Raw genomic sequence first — 21341 nt, 5'->3', positions numbered from 1 at the left:
AACGTTGTTTTGGAACTGTATGTAGCTCTTTGGACTGCTTCTCAGCCAAACTCGAAAATTTTTATGATCGTTGTATGTTTAGTAAGTTTCCATAAAATCCATATATGGCGTTTTATGATTAGTAAGTTTCTTCTATGGTGGTCAACCCGGGTAGACATCCAAAATTTCCACATTGTATGTATCGTTCTTTGTCTGGTATATCTTTCGAATTAAGGGAACAAAACTTACAAAACAAGTCATAGAACTAATGCCCATAAAAGTTATTAATACTTCAGCTAGGTAGATATTGTTCAACCCATCTGCAAATTCTGCAATTCCAAATATCAAAAATGGCGGAATTCCGATTATTGCACTGAAACAAGTAAAAATTACTCCGGCAAAACCATAGTCTGTTAAATAGCCTAACAGTGGTGCGGCCACTATCCTTATAACCGTAAATGGTAGAAAGTATTGACCTGCGCGTTCGCTTGGAATTTGGTACTTGCTCAACAAATATGGTCCGAAAGTAACAAAAAAGAATCCAACAATCGAAGTGTATGCAGTAAACGTTACTGATAGAGCCAAAACGCCTTTGTTTGTCAAGAACTGGACCACAGAGAAACTTTCATCATCTGCTGAACATGACGATAGAAGTTTTGTTGAGGACGTCTGTTCATTTTCACGGCAGTAATCTTTTCCAACTTCTCCATCACAATTTTTTTCTTCAAGCGTAAAATCTTTTTTGCCGAGGAACTTTTTTGGTTTCATGGATAAAACTATAAAAGTTATAAGGGCTAAGACCATTTCGCAGCAACCATCAATCACAAACGGTAGATAGTACCCATCAATTCCGTAGAAAAAGCTCCCATAAGGCGTTCTCAGAATTATCCCAATGCTAACCGATCCCGGGATTGCACCAAAAACTTTCCCAGGATCGTCGGGAAAAAGAGAAAGGAATATTTTGGTTCCTGAGCACCAAAGCAATGCGTTTGCTATACCCATTAAAAATCGTGTAATAATACAAAGAATTACAAACGATACATTTGATTCTATAAAGATCAATACTCCTAATATAACTGACAAAAATCCCTGGGACAGCGCTGACATGGAAAAAGTGTGTTTGTTTAGTTTGATATTTTTTGTAACAAAAATTAGAACTGGTGTGGAGAGGCATGCTACGTCATAGGATGCAATAATGATTCCGGTTGTCGAGTCGGAAAGACCTCGATCTGTGAATTCGGTAGGCAAGAAAGGGCTCCAAAAGTTGTCGTGGAAGCCGATAATAGCAAAAAGAGATAAACCGAAGAATAAGATAACTAAACTTTGTGTGCTACTCTTCATTAGGACTGTCTCCAATTATAATTGAATGAGTTGTGAACCAAATCTCCACTTGAAATGATAACCCCCGGGCCGAGGTGTCAACGCTAAAAAACGCAAAATTATGTAAGATTGGCGTTGAATGCGTTGAATTTATGTAAGATCTACGCCTGAGCGTAGATCTTACATAAAATCAACGCAATCAACGCTAATCTTACATAATTTTGTGTTGAATTTTGGCGTAAATCTTACATATTTAGCGTTGAATATTAGCGTAGATCTTACACATTTAGCGTTGAATTTAGCGTTCATCTTACATAAATTCAACGCATTCAAGGCTAATCTTACATATTTAGCGTTGAATTTTAGCGTAGATCTTACACATTAAGCGTTGAATTTAGCGTTGATCTTACATAAATTCAACGCATTCAACGCTAATCTTACATAATTTTGCGTTGAATTTTGGCGTAGATCTTACATATTTAGTGTTGAATTTTAGAGTTGATCTTACATAAATTCAACGCATTCAACGCTAATCTTACATAATTTTGCGTTGAATTTTGGCGTAGATCTTACATATTTAGCATTGAATTTTAGCTTTGATCTTACATAATTTCAATGTATTCAACGCTAATCTTACATAATTTTGCGTTGAATTCTGGCGTAGATCTTACTAACTAAGCGTTGAATTTTAGCGTAGATCTTACATATTTAGCGTTGAATTTACCGTTGATCCTACATAAATTGAACGCATTCAACGCTAATCTTACATAATTTTGCGTTGAATTTTGGCGTTGATCTTACATATTTAGCGTAGAATTTTAGCGTTGATCTTGCATAAATTCAACGCATTCAACGCTAATCTTACATAATTTGGCGTTGAATTTTGACGTAGATCTTATATTTAGCGTTGAATTTTAGCGTTGATCTTTCATAAATTCAACGCATTCAACGCTAATCTTACATAATTTTGCGTTGAATTTTGGCGTAGATCTAACATATTTAGCGTTGAATATTAGCGTAGATCTTACATATTTAGCTGTGAATTTAGCGTTGATCTTGCTTAAATTCAACGCATTCAACGCTAATCTTTCCATTTCATTTCAGACCACTTCACGATTTCAAAAGTTTTTCAAGTTTTTTTTTTCAAAAAGTCACGTTTTTCACTGCTTCGACCCCTATACTTCACAGGTGAGAAACATGAGATCAGAAAAAACAGTTCTTAGTGCTCTTTTCTAGTGCAAAATCCCATTCCAACCATTTTTCTATTTCAAATTCTTCAAGTTTTTTTTCAATAAATTAATTTTTTTACTGTTTCGATCCCCTATACTGCACAGGCGTGAAAAGTGAAGTCAGCAAAAAATCACTTTTTAGTGCTCTTTTATAGTGCAAAATGCATTTCAGACCATTTTACTATTTCAAAAATTTTTCAAGTTTTTTTTCAAAAAATCAATTTTTTTCACTCTTTCGAACCCTATATTGCAAAGGTAAGAAACTTGAGGTCAGAAAAATATCATTTTCAGTGCTCTTTTATAGTGCAAAATCCAATTCAGACCATTTTACGATTTCAGAAATTCTTCAAGTTTTTTTTTTCAAAAAATTGATTTTTTTTACTGTTTCGACCCCCTATACTGCACAGAATCAACGCCAAATATGTAAGATCTACGCTAAATTCAACGCAAAATGTGTAAGATCTACGCTTTATAAGAATTGCGGCTCTTAAGGAAACCAAGGTACTGTGGCACAATGGTAGAAGAGGCGACAAGCAAACAGGAGGTCAGCAGTTCGAGTCCCATACGCAACTGGAGGTCAATAGTTCAAGTGGACGCTTTGATTTTTTGTAAGATCAACGCTAATTTCAACGCAAAAATATGTAAGATCTACGTTAAATTCAACGCTAATTATGTAAGATCTACGCTAAATTCAACGCTAAATATGTAAGATCTACGCTAAATTCAACGCTATTTATGTAAGATCAACGCTAAATTCAACGCAAAAATATGTAAGATCTACGCTAAATTCAACGCTAATTATGTAAGATCTACGTTAAATTCAACGCTAAATATGTAAGATCAGCGGCAACTAGCGTTGACAAGTCGGAAAATTCACCACAGTTTTCTTACATAATTTTGCGTTGAATGCGTTGAATTTTTGTCTTCAAATTCAACGCATTCAACGCAAAATTATGTAAGAAAATTGCGGTGAATTTTCCGACTTGTCAACGCTAGTTGCCGCTGATCTTACATAATTTTGGCCAAGTTCCTCGGCCCGGGCCACATGGCTAAGAAGTGCGCAACCCCAGCCATCTGTTCACACCAAATTAGGTCGCGTGGCTACGTGGGTTGCGCGCACTGAGCTTGCCCGGTTGTTAAGCAACACATAGCACCACTACCCCCTTTCACCACTCCCCCACTAAATTAGACATTAGGCGCCCCCCCCCCCCATTTGTAAATAATTGAACATTATGTTTGCATTTTATTATGTACGTATGAATACGTGTGAATAGACATTTATAAAACAGAGGGGAGGTCTGAAATTAATACATCTATAGCGCATTATATATGATGCATGGCGCTAGTGAAAATGGCAGACGTACCAAAATATAGACATTTTACTGCTGGCCAATCACAATTGAGACAATAGGAGTGTTGTTTTCTGATTGGCTGATATCTCAACAAATTCTCCATGTTTTAAAATAGGATATGCGTGTTAACGTAAAATTCTTCAGAAATCGCGATAAGCCGAAATAGAATAATTATAATTTTTTGAGGTAAACTGGTCTCACGTTCGGTTGTGATAGATCCATATCAAGTCCCACGGGCCGCTGAGGCATGGCCATGGCCCGCGAGGCATGGTCAGATGCGGTAAAAAAAATTACAATCTAGCATTAGGCTTTGTCCAACTTAGGCTAATTGAACGCATAAAGGTACAGTGTTTTAAATTTCTCAACCAATCACATTCGTTGAAATTTCTATATTTTGGTACGTCTATCTGGTAAGACGTCACCATGCTGCAGACATCAAAATGAAATTTATTTTCTGTGCTGCATTTTTTTGGACTTATGCGCTCGGTAAAGGAGTCTACATATTTTGATTTCCCTGAAAGGTGATCCAAATATGTTTGTCCATCTACTACATCTACTATACCAGGTACGCAGGTATGGAAATGAGTAAACCCGTACCGAACTCCAAGTGTTAATCAGTACTGGGCAATTGTAAATGTAAGTCTCCCATGTAATATAATTTGCTCGCTTTCTCGCTTGAAATTTGATTCTTTGAAGCGCATTAGAGCGGCGCAAAAGAAATAACTCAACAGTCGCCGTGGCGCAGTAAGAAGGACATAAACATAAGGAGATGGAGAGCGTGGGTTCCATCCCCGTACGTAACTTTCTTTTCGCACTTGTATTAAGACTTGCCAAGTCTGACAAGCCTTAAATGTGTTATAATCATAGCTCTGAATCAGTACTGATATCTAGAATTGGAATTATACTTGCCCAGTACTGTTATTGACTTGGCGTTAGGTACGGGAACCTTGGAGAAGACAGAGAAAACTTTATTTTTGTGGGGTGCCTAAATCTGACTATATGAGGGGAGATCCGAAGAATAATCAGAAAGGTTTTGATAGAAGGTTCTGAAGAAATTAAAATTTTGACCAATATTTTACCGCTTCTGAACTTTCGACAATTTTTTGTTGTTCTTTACAGACGACAGATCTTGAATTCATTTCCGTGGGTTGCTTTTTTGAATTATATTCATTTTTTGGTCAAGACTTTCTTAACAAAATTTTTTTGGCAGCTTTTAACAACTAAATATTAACAAAATTACAAGCACTTAGGAATTGAAAATTTTTCAGGGGAAATTTTTGTAAGATTTATAATAAAGAGGTGAATTCATAGCTTCTGTTTTCAAAGCTTAGTCACTTCGTTTTCATAACATTAAGGTTTCCATAGAAATATTTTGCAACACTATATCCCGCCGCTTATTAACAGAATTTAATTTTCAGCTTTTACTTGTTCCAAAACAAGAACAAAGGTAATTTTTTAATACATACCAAAATTTTAGTCTGCTCAATATTTTTTTTGTACAGCTTTCTTGAATTTTTGTACAGCTTTCTTTTTTGTACAGCTGCTAATTTTTGTACAGCTTTCTTGAACCAACAACGGAGAGAAGATCGTAACGATTTAAGGTAAGATCGTAACTTATTTTAGGTTAACTGAAGATAACTTTATTAAAAAAAGCTTTGTCAATGTGGTAACTTTATTCATTTTCAGAGCAAACGTTTCCTAATACTGTTTTGGTGAGATATTAAAGGAAACTTAACAATTGCTGGTGGAAACTACGGAACATATATCTCAGTTAACAGTGACACTAAGCACAATCTAATTTAATAAAAAAAACTTGATCAGAATACATTTTCTCAAAATAATTAAGAACTGTTAGCCTGTTAATTTTGCATTGGACACTGTTTTCGACCCATACTTTGCAAAAAAAATTTGCTAAAAATACAATAGAAAAATTGATGGCGTCGTAATCGTTCTATTAAATTCAAATTTGTCTTTTAGTGGAATCGATACGTATCATAGTGGTTATACAACATGCTGTAGAAATACAAAACAATTCAATCAATTTTAGTTAAAGTAAACATTGAAAAAAATTCATCTTGTTTCAGCTTAAGAAGTCAGCTGATATTAGCGTAAATTTCTTCTAAATAAAACGCAAATAAAAAATAATTTGAGGTCTGATGGGTAAAAAGGACTTTAGTTGTTAATATCTATGAATAAGCGGTCTAGTAATAACTGATGAGTAATATTGTCATTCGTACCATGGTTACTATGCAAATCTCAGGCCGTGATTTTCTGAAAAAAAATTTGTAAATTGTAAACTAAATTTTTGTAAAGAAAGTGAGTTAAATTTTGAGGAATTATTTTTGATCGTGTACACTGCTTTCAACAAAATCCTCACAACATCCTCGCGATCTTCCTTGTTTTACATTTGTGACAGTTAATATAGCAGTTAATAAAAGCTGGACTTTGTAGAGAAAATGGCTATATTTAAATGGAAAGAGATTTCGCCACAAAAATGCCGCAACTACGGTATATTCAAGGCAGAAAATTGGGTCAGGTTAATTTGGAGAAAAACTCAATCGTACAAGCAATTTGTTCCGCATTCTAGTTTGAATTCATACAAAGTATTCCTTAGACACATTAGTTCACGGCTAAATAAATGTTAGTTTCGCTACGAAAATTAGTTCTCTTTACGTTGTGCGAAGCAAAGTTGACGTTTTTCTCCAACATAACAACGTGTTTTCAAATGAACATTAAGACGATTGGCCATACTTGCAGAGGGCAGAAGATATGAGTCGAAGGGATTCTGTATTAAGTAATACCAGCTGGCCCAGTCACTGTTGTAGTTGCAACTCATGCTTCTGTTATAATACTGCTAGCCCGCGTGCCGTGAATTTTCCGAGCTAAGAATGCTGTTAGCACGCTGAATTTTAGAGAAACATTAGAAAGACGTACGCAATTTCATTTTACCCAATTAGAGAAGAGGAGAATAATTCGTCTCCATTTTAGACTTACCGAAAAATGGGGAGCAAAGCAATATGGTATATGGATTCTCAGTTTGATTGAACTCACCAAAAAGAGGCGAGTTCGAGATGAGTGTTTGGGTCTGATCAATGCACTGAACTGTCAATGCTGATTGATATAAATTTCGGACTCTGCTAAATTAAATCAAGATATTTTTAATTGAATTTCCTGAATTTGAAAAGAAAATTCTATTTATTCCTCAATCAGGGACAGATCTGGTGGGGACAGATTTGGACTTTGTTTGCATATAACCGATAAAAACAGAACGAGTAGTTAAATTTGCAAAACCTTTTTTGATGTGTTTTGGTTTGATTTGATTCTGTGTTGTTAAGAACCTGTTTAAATACTCCAAGAAGGCACTGAGCGCAAATTTTTATAAAAAAAACAAAGGCATACAGTAGAAATTGTACGTAATTAAATAAAGAAAGTTCTTAAATGCGTTGAAAAGCTAAATAAGTCCATCACCAATGAGATGCAGTAGTTAATTCTATTTAGTTCTGCAGAAAGCTTGAAAGAACGCGGTTATACATTTACTGATCTGAACTCAATTGATTACCAAATTGCACTGATTTGGCCAAGTAAGAGCATGCGTTCGTTTCAAGGCTGAGAGAGAACTTGAGAACAGTCGCATAGTTTTTTATCAATAGCGTAGAAGCTGTTATCATAACTATTATTTATTATTTATCATATAACTATTCTTAACATTACGACGCAGACATGTACCCCAAAATTTCCGCCTTAGTAAAAATCCCGCGAAGAATAGATACATAAAACGAGCGAAAGTAGAAAAAAATGCTTTGTGTCTTTTCTCGCAAAAGCCATTTTGTCGAAATTGAGATACTTTAAACAGTATAATAGGTGAATAGTCTTGTAGCGTGTTTACGCTCAATTTAGGCAACTATTTTTTCCAATAAAATTGTCTCTGGTTTGCAATTGAGCATAATTAAAAGCGCGCCTTTGAACATGCAAAAGAATAAAAAAGCTTTATTAATTGAGCATGCAAAATTGATTTGAAGTTTTTAAAGTGATTTTAAGATGTGAATTAATGACGCGACAGGATATATGTTTTTTAGAATTTGGCTTTTGTTTTTTTAGAGGAAATCATTTCATATGTGATAAACACCCTTTTTTGCTTCTGAATTCTTTTGTTATTTTGTTATTTATATATATATATATATATATATATATATATATATATATATATATATATATATATATATATATAATATATATATATATATATGTATATGTATATATATATATTATATATATATATATATATATATTTAAATAGAGAGAGAGAGGGCAAGCAGAATGGAGAAGTTTTCCGGAAAAAAATTGGCAAACCTGTAAATAGACGCAAAAATTTTAAGCAAACTCAATTTAACAACTCGTTTGCTGAATTCAAATAAAAATCACTCATGAAATTGAATTGAGCAAAAAAGAAAAGTACCCGAGACTTTCCTTTGTCCAATCTTATCTTGTTTTGGACAAATAAGAGGAGTTAATTAGTTGCTACCGGATAATACTTCATTTTTTAACAAGGTTATACACTTACTGATCTGGACTCAATTGATAACCAAATTGCACTGATTTGGCCAAGTAAGAGCATGCGTTCGTTTCAAGGCTGAGAGAGAACTTGAGAACAGTCGCATAGTTTTTTATCAATAGCGTAGAAGCTGTTATCATATATTCCAACTATTATATATCATATAACTATTCTTTAATTTAGGACGCAGACGTATTAGTAAAAATCCAGCGAAGAAGAGATACATGAAAAGAGCGAAACTAGAAACAAGCTTTGTATTTTTTTTGCGCAAAAAAGGTTACGCCATTTTGGCGAAATTGAGATACATTAAAATAGTAAAATAGGTGACTAGTCTTGTCCTAAGATAGTTTTGTCCTATAAATTTGTCTCTGGTTCGAAATTGAGCCTAACTAAAAGCACGCTTTTGAGCATGCAAAAAAATTTTAAAGTTTTTTAAATTGAGCATGCAAAATTGATTTGAACATCTGAAAGTGGCTTAAGGAAGTGAATTAATGACGCGACAAGGAATAGATTTTTTAGAATTTTGGTTTTTGTTGTTTTTTAGAGGAAAAATTTTCATATGTGATAAACACCCTTTTTTGCTGCTGAATTTTTTTCTGATTTACATATATATATATATATATATTATATATATAGAGAGAGAGAGAGAGAGAGAGAGAGAATAAGCAGAATGGAGAATTTTCCAGGAAAAATTATAGACATCTGTAAAGTTGTAAATACACAAAAAAAACAATAAACACCCATAAAACTGTAATCAGGCGCTATACAATGTTAATTCAAAAATTATTGGACCCCTCCAAACCTATCAAATGACGCAACAAGCGGTCAAGCAATAGAGTTTTTTTTTCAAAAAAAAAATGGACATGAAAAACAGACGCATAATTGAGGGATTTTCCAGAAAAAATTGCTGGAAACTTGTAAAACTCTAAATAGACGCAAAATTTTTTAAGCAAACTCAAAACAAACATTTCATTTGATGAATTCGAATACAAATCACTCATGAAATTGAATTGAGCAAGAAAAGAACAGTACCCGAGATTTTCCTCTATACAATCTTATCTTGTTATGGACAAATAGGAGGAGTTAATAAGTTGCTACCGGATAAATCTTTATTTTTTAGACAGAAAATTTACCTAATTGCCCAATTTTTTGATGAAATAGCAAAATCAACCATAGAGCATTAAAAAATTGAAACTGAGATATTTTTCAGAAATAAATAATTTAACATATTTAAAAAAATTATCTCAAAACAAAGAAGCTTGAATACAAATAAAAGCCTGTAAAACCATAGAGAAATAGTGAGGCGACGATCAAGAATATCAGTCAAAGCTATATCAATTTTCCATTACCTGAAAGAAACAGGTATTCTTCAGAAATTCTTTTACTTGTCAAATTTTCTGAAAAATCTCTAAAAAGGGTTTGGATCATGCCAATTCCATTTTAATTACTTAATTGCTATTAATTAATAACGCGCACTAAAAAAAGCCTAAATGCGGGTTGAATATACATTCAGTTCAACAATTTGATATATTCAGTGCGAAATAGAGTTACCTTACGTGCGAAAAAAATGAACAAGTTGATTAGATTCGTGACACGTAGGGGGCGAGAAGTAGGATACGCAGCTTGTATCTCAAATTTGCGTTTAAAATTTGCACAATTTTGCACGGGTTGCGTAAATCCCTTCAATGTTGCCTGTTTTCACTAAAGTATCAATTTTTTGCAATATTTTTGCTTTTTCAAAGTATTGACATAGGAAAAACGAAAAAGAGAAACTCAGATCGGGCAAATTTGCCCGTGAAGGTTTAGGTATACCTCTGCCGCGTAATGAATGGTTTTAATAGAAATTTATCATTAGAAAACTCTAGGCAAAAAGTTTTGCTGATTTGAATGGAGGCAAAATAGGTTTTTTGAGACTTCTGCAAAAACAAAAAAGAAATCTTGAATTCAGAAACCTTAGATTAAGAAAAATTTATTTCTCGACAGCCGCAAATAAGGCTTCCAAGTTTCAGAATAATATTATGTTGAAGTGAAAAGCACTTCATGTAGTTAAAACAATTCTGTCAATAGTGCGTAACAGTTTTTTGCGTTCCTGAAAGTTAACAATTGCAGCTAACTTCGAACTTGGATTTAGAAATTTGACATTAATGTATATATCTATAAGAAACAAATTTTTAACCTGCAATGGCGACTAATCAAGCCTAGTGTTGGAAAAAAAGAGGTAGACAGAAGAAACTTGAAAAAAAAACAGATGACCACATTGTAAATTGTCCCAAGCAATCCTGGAGGTACAATTCCGGTGCATCGTGGCTTCGCCGCGATATCCCGCTGATTGTTTCTAATTACATCCCACAGTAGTTGGGATGTAAGCTATAACCGAGGACACAATACTATCTTGTAAGATCTTGCAATTTCCTTGTATACAAAGTTTATATTGTAAGACAATGCAAGACAAAAATTAATCTCGTAATAATACGAGATTTTAAAAGATGAAAAGTTATCTTAAAAGATCTTGCAAGAGGGAATATAATCTTGCAAAATTTAATCTATGTTCTGATTGCTTCAATCTTAACTTTTATTTTGTCTATTTTTGCAGATACCGCTCAGGAGCGAGTTGACCAAAATTAATAACACTTAAGAGGATCAAAAATTACAAAATTACAAATACTGCTTCGATTCAACATCCATTTAAAAAAATGGTTAGTAAATTAAAGAACTTAACCTGCTCCATTATTTTCTTTTAGGGGCAACATTTTTTGCCCTACCGCAAACCTACCCGGGCCAATTTAAATCTTTGTTGCTATTATTTTCAGAAAAGAAATTATCCTTAAAAATTTTGTATTTGCCCAAAACATAGAACCTAGAATTAACTAATTTTTAAAATCTTTTTGTGTTATTTCGTATTTAGTTCCTTGCATTATTTAGTGCACTTTTTCAGTGTCCACAATTCAATAAAAGATTTTTATCTGAAAAATCTGAAAATAAAAAATCTCAAAAATCTGAAAAAAAAAGATTTATTTCTAAAAAACTATTGAAACTCATTTTAGACATCATTTGCTGATCATGCTCAAGCGCGTCCAGTTTTGTACCTTAATTTACCTATTTGGAAGAAGAAGTGTATCTTGCAAAATCTTGCAAAAAAAGTGGACTTGGAAGAATTTGGAAGAAAATATTGCAAGACGAAGAATTGTCTTTCAAGGTTCTGGCAGAATCTCGGAACATAAACTTTTTTACAATGGAGGTCAAGGACGACATTCCACTGTGTCCGGCCATGGGACTCGCAAAGCTAGAAGTTTACAAATGACGTATTTCGTGCACTCGAATAAATCATCCTTTGCAAAACAGTGCAGTGCCTTAATTGAAGCGTTCATTAGGGTAACATTTCTGAAAGCTTACATAACTATTACATACCATTCGTCTTACTTTTACGTCCATTTAATTTTTTCATACTACACAATTGCTTTACATCGTTAACACAATCCCCGGGTTGACCAAACTTACTTACCATAAAACGGACCATATATGGTAACTTACTTACCATAAAACGGACCATATATGGCCCATAAAAGTCATAAATTGTTTTCGTTCTATGATCTTGCTATGATTCGTAAGTTGCCATTTACGGCTCGCTTTATGATATGAAAGTTTTCATTAAATTTTTCCTTTTTATGGAGAAGATGATAATTTATGGGTAACAATTATGGTCCGTTTTATGGTTAGCAAGCTACCATATATGGTCTGTTTTATGGTTAGTAAGATACCATACATGGTCCGTTTTATGGTTAGTAAGATACTTTATATGGTCTGTTTTATGACACGTAAATTTGATTAAAAGAGCTAAAAATAAATTATAGCTAACTTATGTCGGAAACGTCTCAATGTCGAATTAAAAACCGACTAATTGAGACTTTTCAATTATATTATGCTTTTGCTGCCCTCCTCCTTTTTCATTCCGGGCTTGGGACCAGCAGTGGCGGAGTTAAGAAAATAGTTATTGGAGAATAGAGCACGCACTAGGTTAAAAGAAACCAAGGCTAAAAACCCTTTCCATTTAATCGGCAAAATGTAATTTTCACCACAAATCCAACTTTTCTTGCACAAAACTTATTCTGACCAATTCCTTCGCAGATTCAGAACTGGTTAGACTAGTATGCTTGCCTTTTGTGCCAAAAATCGAGAACAAGCAAAAATTAACGAAAACACTGAGCCATTCAATTTTAGCGTCCTGTGCGGCAAATTGCAATTTCCTCCACAAATTTTATGATCTTTTATGGAAAATCTTAAACCATAAAACGGTCCATAAAAAGGTTTTTTATGGCTTTTTATCGTAAGTAAGGTACCATAAGAGCAGACTTTTTGTTTTTAGACGTATAATGAATCTAAAACTGGGCTTTCGAATTCATTTGAAAAACAACCCCTAGAAATCGGGCATTTAATAATACAGAATTTTTTATGGAAAATTTGTAACCATAAAACGGTCCAAAAAAATGTTTTAGGGCGTTTTGTGGTTAAGTACGGTACCATAAAAGTGGACTTTTTGTTTTTTGACGTTTAGGGAATCTGAGAGTGGTCTTTTGATTTTATTTAAAAAATAAACCGAAAAAATTGGGAATTTTAAGAGACAGAATCTTTTATGAAAAAATTTTAACCACAAAACGGTCCATAAATTTTTTTTTCATGGCGTTTTATGGTAAGTACGGTACCATAAAATTAAAGTACAGAATTTTGAAATTTTATGCACAGAAACGTTGTTTTGGATTTGCATGTGTCCCTTTGGACTGTTTCTCAGCCAGACTCAAAACTCTTTATGATCGTTGTTTGTTTAGTAAATTTCCATAAAATTCATGTATGGCATTTCATGATTAGTAAGTTTCTTTTATAGTGGTCAACCCGGGTCGTCAAACATTTTTTGATGAAGTCAATTAATTTGTATAAACAAAATAGCGTTGCAACTATTTTTTGGGTTCGATAATGTTCTGATTCAGATATTCGTGACAACCCGGTTTGAAGTTTCCTTGATTTCATACAAGGATCATATATGATTTCATACTGTCCATACTCGATTTCTTAGTACGATCCTAGTATTAAACCAAAGAAATCATATATGATCCTTGTATGAAATCCAAATTTTCATACATGACTCCTAGCATGAAATCCAAGAAATCATAGACGAACAATTCAAGAAAAGCATTCAAGAAAAGCAAGAATAGGCGCTTAAAAAAGTGTATGATCGATGTATGAGATCAACGAAATCATATATGATCCTTGTATGATATCCAAGTTTTCATATATGACCCTAGCATGATATCCAAGAAATCGTATTTGGACCATTCATGAAACGAAGAAAACGCGCTTTAAAAAGTGTGAGATCCTTGTATAAGATCAAAGAAATCATATATGATCTTTGTATGAAACCAAAGAGATCATATATGACCTTAGTATGAAACCAAAGAAATCAATTATGATCCTAGTGTGATAAAAAAGAAATCTTATAGAATTTGATGGATGGCACCGAAAAAACCTTTTAGGGAATTGTAGCTTCTCATATCACCAAAACATTTAGAGTTTTCAATTAAAAACCGATGAAAGGATTTATAAACTTAAAATGAAATCATATATGATCCTTGTATGAAACCAAAGGAATCACATTTATTTGGGAGATGCCATTATACAAATCATATATGACCTAGTATGATTACAAAGAATTTTTTTTCGTTTTTTTTTTGCTTTTTTACACACAGAAGTGCCATATATGGTTTATTTGTTGCTTGTAAAACCCACTACATTTTTTTAGTGTGCGAGGCATCATTTGAAAATTTTTGTATGATCCTTGTATGAGTACTAAGAAATCATACAAATCATATATGACCTAGTATGATTACAAAGATTTTTTTCTTTTTTTTTGCTTTTTTACCCACAGAAGTGCCATATATGGTTTATTTGTTGCTTGTAAAACCCACTACTTTTTTTAGTGTGCGAGGCATCATTTGAAAATGTTTGTATGATCCTTGTATGAGTACTAAGAAATCATACAAATATATGACCTAGTATGATTACAAAGAAAAATTTTTTCCACCCTTTATGCATCTTTGATTGTTATTTTTTTCGTATCAGTAACCATGAGCATAGCGATTGCACCCTTTTGAGAGTAGGTTTTATTTTTTTTATGATCCTTGTATGACTACCAAGAAATCATACAAATCATATATGACCTAGTACGGTTACTAAGAATCATATATGACCTAGTACGAAATCCAAGAAAGTTGTATGATCGATGACCCGGGAACCCTTTCCTATTATATTTTTATGATTAAAATCGATATTTTAATTAAAATTATGCGATAGCTTATCAATCCAACTTATCCAGCTATCCAACGTATTTTGTATGGAAATCTCACAATCATGAAAAGTATAAGACAGATATTTTCAAGTGAATCCACCAGGCTAGGAAAAACACCTGTCGTACAAAGTTACTGCAATGAATGTTGTCAAAGACGGGACTTTTGCCAGATACACTGCTTTTGCAACAGTTTTGCTGCATTTTGTCCGAAAAAGTTTGATACATGGGAAAATAGTTTTAAATGCAATCCGAATAGGGTAAACGGTAAAAGGAACAAGACAATTAAACTTCTTTATTAAATTTTAGGGGTCTCAATTAATACAATATTCGTTTCCTATTCAATTAACTTTCTGAATTTTTCTTAACTTAAAAAGATTGCTTCAAAAAAACCTCAGTGCATATAACATAAAAACACAGCAGTTTTCTCAGATCTCTGGGTTTGATCGCAAATATCCTCTGTTGCAGTTTTACAAATTTACGAAGTTTGGAGGCGTCATTGTGCTATGGTACATCGGAAAGGGACAGCAAATTTTCTCTGCAAGTGATTTGGTCGGGTCTTTTTTTGGGTGATATCTACGTATCCGTTTCGAATATTTTTATTTTCTGGATTAAAAGACAAATCAGAGTTTAATGATTCCGTGCTTTGAAAAATGAACATGGTTTAAGTTTTTTAATCATGTTCAAGGAATACATTTCCAGAATAAAACTAACCCTTTAGATTGTCCTAAAACAGTTTATATAACCACACTAAAGAAGCCGATATGTGAAATGATAAGAGTAAATTTTGAGGCAATAAAGCATTATACTTCGATTAGAAAACTGAAACAAGGAGGCGCGGTAATGTACGTTTCTACACAATGTTCCGACACCGCTCATCCATATTTTTGACAAAAATGTGTGAAAAATGACCTATAGAAAAAATACTTTCAAAAATGCCTTTGCTGTTTGAAAATAATTGGTAAATGAATTTAAAAAAAAAACTTTTTTAAACGTAATTGAACAAAATTATGCCGCTTTAGAGAATCGAGGAGACCTGTCAATTATAAAGCTAAGGAATAAAATAAACTACAATCAATCCAAAAACAGACACTAGTTTAGACCAAAATCATTATCAGTTTTTTTTAGAATCACTTAATTACAAATTCAAAAAGGCATTGGATAAAACCATAAAAAAGCCAGATTGCATCAGATAAAGCATGAGAAAAATATGAATAGCATCGAAAAATCAAAAACTTGTACCTTATTTATCTAGCAACTATATGGCTCCGCGCTTTACTGAAACTAGCTAATAAGTCAGCAAAAAGGAACAGAGGAGTATAATTTGAAATTACTTTTTATTTTAAAAACAACAAACTTCAATGTGATTAAAACCATTAGCTATCATTTGAAGTATTTGAAGGGTTTTTGTCTATGCCTCTATAGAAAGTTATTAAGACGTGTCATTGTCCGGAATTTCATACGACTACGAAAAGAACAAACACAGAAAAAAAGCAAAATTTTGTGAGAAAACGGTGTCGAAAACTTTCAAATCATAATCTATTCAATAATTTCAGAAACAATAAACAAAAACTGTAGACAAAAATAGCCAATTGTACGTTCTTCCAATGCCAATATTGTGATATGCAGCTTTTCCTTTGTGTGTCTTTTATGTAAAAATCAGACAAGGAAGCAAAAGGTGCCTCAAAATTGGGAAAATGTTAAAAAAAAGGAAAATAATTATAACTCGTAGTATAATGGATTCTTTTTTCCTCCATAGTGAGCCAAAGCAACTTTTCAAGTTCCATAAAATGGCAGACTGCTACAAAAAAGCGACATACACGCCAAACTAGAAATTCAGTTCAGTTATTCAATGGGAGAAAATGGTGTCGACGCCGCAGAAACAAAGAATTGTTCACTAAAACCGTTATAAATGTCCAGTTTCGCTCATCATCGATGCCGATGCGAACCATCATTGGTGTTTTATTATGACAGAAAAAGATAAACTAGAAACTCAAATACTGTTACGAAATCCAGATATCACAAAATCCAAATATCACTAAATTTTCATTAAAACTCGAAGTATCAGAATCACAAAAACCAAAAACATCAAAACAACTGGAAAGAAATTTAAACTTATTTCTTGAGAGAAAAAACGCCAACTGAGATTAACAAACATCTCAATCGTTTATTATTGTTTACTTGGGTCACATTTGAACCCACTGGGCCCTCATCTTAAAACATGCGATAAAGACTACAAAAAGAACCACAAGCACAGAGCAGAAACCAAAGCTTAATAATTTTTTTGAAAACACGAATTGTGAAAGCGATAAAACTGTCAGTTGCAACATAAAAACAACAAAAGGATTAATTTTGTTTAAAAAAAGGCTGGGACATGTCAATGAGGAGGCTAAGTAACAAGTTGTTATGAAGCAGAACAAAAATGGGCACAGTTCAAAAATTTCATTCCAATTTCATTAAGAATTTCTTCCATGCCGTAAAGAACTTTTATTAAATTGAGAATTTATCAAGGCAACTGAAAAACCTGAAAGCTGGGCAAATGTCCAATAGTCAAATTTTATGAAAACTCATGGTGTGGAAGCAATTGCAACATTAATTAAAAAGTCCTCAAAGTTGATGTTTCATGTAAAAATTGATGTTTCATTTTCAAGAAGAATGATGCAACCTCTTTTGTACGACTATGCTACAAATTGACAACGGTACACAGTCATCGGCAGTGTTCAAACTTTATCGAGATTTTTTAAAACAAAAAACTCAAAGACATCAAAGCCAGTAGGTATCAAACGGAAGCATTGTATAGGTTCACTCATATCATTTAGGGAAGCTAAGTGGCACTTCTAATAGTGATACTGAATCATGAGAGTGGAAAAAGAAAAACAATTTTGGTCCAATTTTAGATGAAAAAGGGCTGATTTTTGAAAAATTTAGAAATAAAAAATTAGAGCTAAATTTGGCAGATCAAACAACTTAGTAGCCCTCCTCTTTGGTTGGAGGGAAAACCACTTACTCTATAGTTAACAAATTTTACAAATTGGCAACTTGATGAAAAATTGAGCACGTTAACAGAAATATTGGATCTTATTCTAATGTTTATTTAAATTTAAACAATGATCATTGCCTGGGAAAAAAAGAAATTAAAAAACCTTTTAAGTTCCATTTTCTACGCTTTACGATTTTTTTAAATGATACACTCACAACTTTGTACCATGAATGTATCGATCGGCAAAAATCAACCGAATAAAAAAAAACATAGCAAAAAACGTAACAAAAATATTTTGCAGTTTAACAATTTAATCTATTTGGAATCATTTAGTCTGTCATAAAAACCGAGTAAAGTTGGATTTCATTTTTGTTCGTTAACTCGTGAAAGTTTTGGTACTAAGCATTCAGGGCGTTCAATGTCCAATCGATATGCTATATTGACGTAGTTTCAATTTTTTTCACAAAAAAATGACAAAGGTACTATTTGCTTGCAACAGTATTCTCAGTATAATTTTAAAACTGCGTTCAGTTTGTACATCCATTGCCATCAATCGCACAAGCCAATTGTATTTTTGCGCAATTGGCTTGTAAATTTCAACATTATAATACTTCTTGAGGAATCAAGAATATGTTGTGTCCTTTTTTGTCAAAAACGTCATAACCGAAGTACCACTGCATTCGTGATGAGGTTAGAAGCATTATCCACTTGCGGCCTAAAATTATAAGCAACCATATAATCTCAAAACACTATGGGATTTACGACTAAATACCTACGTTAAGATAAGTTTTCTTAGCAAAACGGCTGGCGCGTAACTGTGCGTAATACCGAAAGTTCTAACATACATCTTAAGTTTTTCAAAATTTTCTCCTTGTTCTGAGACAAAAAGCTCTATTGAGTATCAATTATTTGCAATTCTATGTGAAGCATTGTTTCGGCAGCAATCTGGAGTATGGCATTCGCTTTTTGAAAAAAAAAGTTAGAATAATCATTTACAGAAACTTCAAGTTTTTTTCACAGAAAAATGATTTTTACAGAAGAGATGAAACGCTTTTTCATTTTTGTAAGTAAAAAAGAAATTCTTTGTATATCAATTACCTCAAGCTGGTTGGTTCAGGTGTAAAAATTTCAATTTTTGAATTAGTTTTTTGAAGTCAATTAGATCAGCTGAGAAGAACTGAGCAGCGTTGAAAGACTTTACTTTTTTATTTCTTTTTTATTTCTAAGAATAATTTGTATATGTCACAAAGTTACCAAGGGTGATCAATGAACTAACCGTCAAATTGAACCCTTAATCACATTGAGACATATTTTGAGAAATCGTTCAGCGGAAAAAAATTGCAAAAATTTTTTTTCTTCTCTAAAACTATTTGTTTAGTGTTATTGTTTGAATTGATAACCATAAAACAATCCTAAGGAATCGCTAATAACTCTGATATGCTACCAAATAAAAGTTATCTTTATTAAGTCGACTCAACAGCGCAATAGCCAAAATTAATTTAAGTATAGTCTATATAGTATAGAAAAACCCAATAAATTTTTTGACGTTCCCTCCAGTGGCATTATTGTTCTGTTTTTCTGGTTTAAGTTTTGAACTAACCTTTTGAAACCAGTAAGCAAAATTTATTGCTAAATTTTGTTTTCCAAATATAGAAATAAAAGGTATAGTGTGAAAAAAAGCAGATATTTATAATAAAATTATCATTTTCTAGTCTTCAAACAAAATACGGGATTGGAAATACTTTCCTAAAGAAAACATATACTTAGAACTGAACACTTCAGATTTTCAGTTAAAAGAAAAGATTATAGGTTTTCAGCCATTTTAGCACTATACTTAGAAATTCAGTTGAAGCATCAGGGATAATCTACAAGAAAATATTTAAAAACACCCTTTTTCCCTTTTGAAAAAATTGTTTTTGTTGTTCCCATCTCATCCATCCAATATCTGGCCATCTCTGTAAACTTCCTATATGAATTCTTTCTCAATTCTATTGTGCTATTTGGATTTAGCTCAAGTGACCCCCAATTTGACAAAAAACTAATATTCTTCGTTTAATTTTGTTTGATTTTTTTCTTAATTCGAATAATTTATAATAGACAAACAACACTGATTTGTTGAATCAAGTAATTCACAAAATGCAGTTCCCAACTCTTACAAAAATTTGTGTTCAAAAGGCGAGAAAAACAAGCGAAAAGATTAGTGTAAAATTTCACTTTCTTTTTGTCTTTTTCCGCGTTCTCTAAAAAATATATTCCTAAAGTCTTTATATACATCAGGAGTGTGATATTGTTAAATTGGATTCAATGCTAGCAAAAAAGTTACCAACTAAATCATACTACATACATTTCACGAAACATTATTATAACATTTCAAAAAAAGGAACAAACAAAAAAATTCCTTTTTTTTGTTTTTATAAATTTTTAGCCTCTTTTGGTGAATTTTTCGAAGATTTTCAAAGTTTATATTTTTTTATCTGTTTATTTTCAAAACCCTTTTAAAAATTGAAAAATTTGGAACACAAGAATTGGAAGAGAAACACCCGTGAAAAGTTCAAAAAAATGTTTTGTTCTTCGTCTTTTGATTATTTGTTTTTTAACATTGTTAGAAAGAACGTTCCACTTTGTTTTGTTTTTTAACAATATTGTTTATCTAATATACATATTTTAAAAATAATTTATTCACAGTGTCATCATCAAAACTAAATTATTAAAATAATCTGATACCCACCATTCAAACCTTTTATTTTTTCCCTTTTCTTCAAATTTTTCAGACAACATCCCTTCTTCACTCAGCAAAAAATTTTGTTCTGATGCATTAGCATTAAAGTGTTCCAGTGCGTTGTGTTCTCACTTCTCCCACTGGGAAATGTGAAATTTTACCGACGCCGCCGACTAAAACTTCCGCGTTAGAAGTCTCAGTACATTACACAATGGGCAATTTTAAGATATCACCTGGACGTGCATGAAAAATTGTCAACTTTAGTGAAACAGTAAAAAAAAGTCTACAAAAAATACAATTCAAAGAATTACGTACAACTTTGGAAAAACAAATTTGACTCATCTAATAGCCAAAAGCCCGAACGGCAAACACAAAATTGTATTAAAAATTAGAAAGAGGACGCGATGACAGACGGAAAAATGCAAATATCTCTACTAAAAGGTGCTTAGTTTCTTTATAACATTATAATCAAAACCAACTCATTGCTGTCAAACGCTACAAAGAAAAATAAACAGCTGGCTATCAGAAATAGATGACAAATAGATGAGCTGGCTATCAGAAACCTTGGTCAGTTTTTGCCAGTCAGTTTTTGATTATTTGGCGTTGATTAATTACAGTTACACGATAAAAGTCCAGAACTGAAAGTGAGGCTTACCTGTGACACGAATGACGAAACATTTTGAGAGCACTTTGAAACAACCATGCAGCAAACGTAACAAAATCAGTCCAAAAACAAAATATTCCACGACAAAACAGTGTCAGACATTCCACTCCAAAGAAAACAGACAAAAATAGTCCCGAGCGAAACATTAAGCAACAGAGACTTTTGGTTCCACAGAGGCCTTGAAGCAATTTCCTGTTCGAGCTCATATTGCG

The sequence above is a fragment of the Convolutriloba macropyga genome, chromosome 1 (genome assembly GCF_964194025.1).
Source record: "Convolutriloba macropyga chromosome 1, txConMacr16.3, whole genome shotgun sequence".
NCBI classification, from domain to species: Eukaryota; Metazoa; Xenacoelomorpha; order Acoela; family Convolutidae; genus Convolutriloba; species Convolutriloba macropyga.
Note: the sequence above shows the minus strand (reverse complement) of the source record.